The following is a 3,283-nucleotide window of genomic DNA, read 5'->3' on the forward strand; positions in this document are numbered from 1 at the left end:
TTTGTTTGTTTTTTTCTTTTTATTCCTCATAAAATTCATAAAATATGATAAAACCCTTTACTGACATATGGACTGTAATTCTAAATCTAATTGAACCCATTTGAATTGAACTCACTGTTACTTCCAACATCTACTCCATGACACAGCCATAGAGGGTTTCGTCTGAGGTTTACAATTCAAGATTTAGTTTGCCTACAGTTACTTTCAACTGGAACTGGATCACAGAGAGGTTGAAGAAAAAAATGCAATGACAATACAGCCATCTTCAGATCCAGTCTATCTGACGGGGGACACAGGCTACATGTGCTTGCAGCCGCCCAGACCGCTCCCTCTGATGAGCGTTCACACCTTCCATAACTATGTGAAGCTGCTCCTAGCTGCTGCCCCGGGTCTCACGGCCATGCTAGGCAAGTAAGGACATTGTTACAGGGAGCAGCTGCAGTCACAGCCCAGCTGATAATAACTGTCTGAATCTGTTGAAACAGATGCAACAGCCGCTTACGACTCCGAGGCTCAAGCGGGCTCTGCGGCCTGGAGCCTGGTCTGTGTGAATCGAAAGAATTCCTTTTAAAATCAAGCAATAAGCCACCGGAGGCTCTGCAGTGCTTTTTGAACAGTACTGAGGCGTTGTTAGGTACGACACCAAGTGGAGTAAAACCTGTTGTAGAAGTCACTGTAAAGCACTGGGTTGAGTGTCTTATTGCTTTTATAAAATGGTAGTAACAAATAAAATAAAGTTCAATCAACAATACTTTATCATATATATAATCAAATATAATTAAATTCTGTGATCACACAATGTAGTTAATGATCAGTAGCTAAACAACGTGGTTGCTATTTTGTAAATTAAAGGAAAAATCCTTTGGGTACTTACATTGTTATCAATCATCAATCTGTGATGTTCAGTGCATGTCAGGAGTTATTTTGTGATGAAATGTTGTACTATACTTTTGTAGAGTAGCCACTTTCATCTACTTCTAATTCAGTTAGTGATTTCCTACATTTCCCAGAATGCCTTTCCACAACCCCCAGAAAACATGCCTGAACTTGTTGCTTTCAATCAAAGGTGGGCACATATAAATATAGCCAGCTAGACAACTAGTTTGTGAACATTGGGTCATATAGATGATTGAGGCAGAGCTTCTTACTCAAAACACAACATGTCTTGTGGCTGCATTGCATTCTGGTCTATTTAGGCTACTGTCAATGGAGAAATTGGTATCTCTTCCTCTTCTACGATGGATTTCTCCTTATATAATTGTTGAACGTCAGTGGAAAATGGTGAGTCTAGAAAGAAGCCCTTGCTCTATGATTCTGACAGACTGACACCAAAACCTTGTTGAAAATGTTTCTGCTATTAAACTCCATTGTAGCTGGAGAATATAGGCAAGCACATATTCAATTTACCATAGTTTACAAACAAGGTAACCACTTCCTACATCAATGTCACAAATGTGAAGGTTACAAAAAATTCAATCAATTGTAGTGAAATTTGCAGTGATATATTTTACATTACACAATATATTTTCCAGCTCTCCTTGCCGTCACAGAGGCCCTGCACACTGCCAGGGCTTCATCCCTCTCCACTGTCCTCGTCCTCCTTGACTTGTCTGCTGCTTTTGATACAGCTGACCACCAAATCCTTCTCTCCATCCTATCTGAACTGGGAATCACTGGATCTGCACACTCCTGGTTCGCATCCTATCTATCTAACCACTCTTACCAGGTCTCATGGAGGGGATCTCTGTTCATACCATGCACTCTTAGGGACACACCGGTGTCCCTCAGGGCTCAGTCCTGGGGCCCATACTATTCTCTCTCTATACTAAATCCCTCAGCCATGTGATCTCCTCTCACTCAACTCTACCTCTCCTTCCCCCCTCAGATACACAAATTGATGGACGCATCTCCGCATGTCTCAAAGACATCAGTGCTTGGATGTCTGTGCACCACCTCAAGCTCAATCTTGAAAAGACAGAGCTGCTCTTTCTCCCAGGGACAGATTGCCCTCTCACAGACCTCTCCATCTCCATTGACAACACTAGTGTGTTACCCTGTCAGACTGCCAAGAACCTCGGGGTGATCCTGGACAACCAGCTGTCCTGCTCTGCCTACATTGCAGCGACAACCCGCTCCTGTAGGTTCTCCCTCTACAATATCCGCAAAATTCGCCCGCCTGGACTACTGCAACGTTCTTCTGACCGGGCTACCTGCCTCTGCCATCAGACCTTTACAGCGCATTCAAAACACTGCAGCCTGTCTGCTGTTCAACCAACCAAAATTCTCTCACGTCACTCCCCTCTTCCGGTCGCTTCACTGGCTTCCCATCTCTGCACGCATCAAATTCAAGACACTGGTACTCGCCTACAGAGCAGTACATCAGACTGCTCCTCCCTATCTGCAATCTATGGTCAGGTTCCAAACCTCGCCTCGTTCCCTGCGCTCCTCCACCCTTGCAGGTCGCCTCATCCGTCCATCGCTACGTGGGCTCAGAAGTTGCTCATCACGGTCGCGACTCTTCACATCCCTGGCGGTGGAACGAGCTCCCCGCTTCTGTCAAGGGTCACTGCCCATCCGAATCACAGCCCATCTTTCAGCGGAGACTAAAGACACATCTCTTCAGGTTACACCTGGACCCTTCTTAAACTAAAAAAAAAATTACAAATTTAACGAATGCTACTTATTCTTAAGTCTTAAGTCTTCTTAAGTCTTAGCTGATGAAGACTGTGATGCACAATTGGTTTTACTACTGTTGACAAAATGTACTTATTGTAAGTCGCTTTGGACAAAAGCGTCTGCTAAATGACGTAATGTAAATGTAAATGTAACCGTTTTGTGATCACAGGTTTGCTTTTATCGGGTATGGCTTTGACTGTGACTCAGCCAATCAGAATTGAGGACTGGAACTACCTGATGTACAGTTGAAAATTCACAACAGAGGCGACCGAGAGATGCTGGATCCTTCTCTGCACCCCGCCTCCTCCTTCGCTCATAGAAACTCTTACACAAAGGTTTACAGCCCAAAGACTGACCAAATGGCAGGAAGAAGAGATTTAGTATTCTTCCTCACCCTTATTTGATCAGGAAAAAACAATGTTCTGCTTATATGTGAGCTGAAGATGATATTTAAAGCTAATGTACATTAGTGGCTATAATCCCTGAGAATATAGGTAAGCACATATTCAATTTACCATAGTTTACAAACAAGGTAACCGCTTCCTACATTGATGTCACAAATGATAGAAGGATGAAGGTTACAAAAAATTCAATCAATTGTAGTGAA

The 3,283-nt window shown here is 43.3% G+C and overlaps 1 pseudogene; it reads left to right on the top strand.

The window, feature by feature from the left end:
* The first annotated feature begins 301 nt into the window (after positions 1-301).
* LOC139639002 (uncharacterized) lies at positions 302-2,645 on the top strand (annotated as a pseudogene).
* The last annotated feature ends 638 nt before the right edge of the window (positions 2,646-3,283 follow it).

Source organism: Centroberyx affinis, unplaced genomic scaffold, assembly GCF_046629955.1.
Source record: "Centroberyx affinis isolate AG114_WGS23_722 - 3 ecotype Tasmania unplaced genomic scaffold, CSIRO-AGI_Caff_v1 ptg006720l_1, whole genome shotgun sequence".
Classification (NCBI taxonomy): domain Eukaryota; kingdom Metazoa; phylum Chordata; class Actinopteri; order Beryciformes; family Berycidae; genus Centroberyx; species Centroberyx affinis.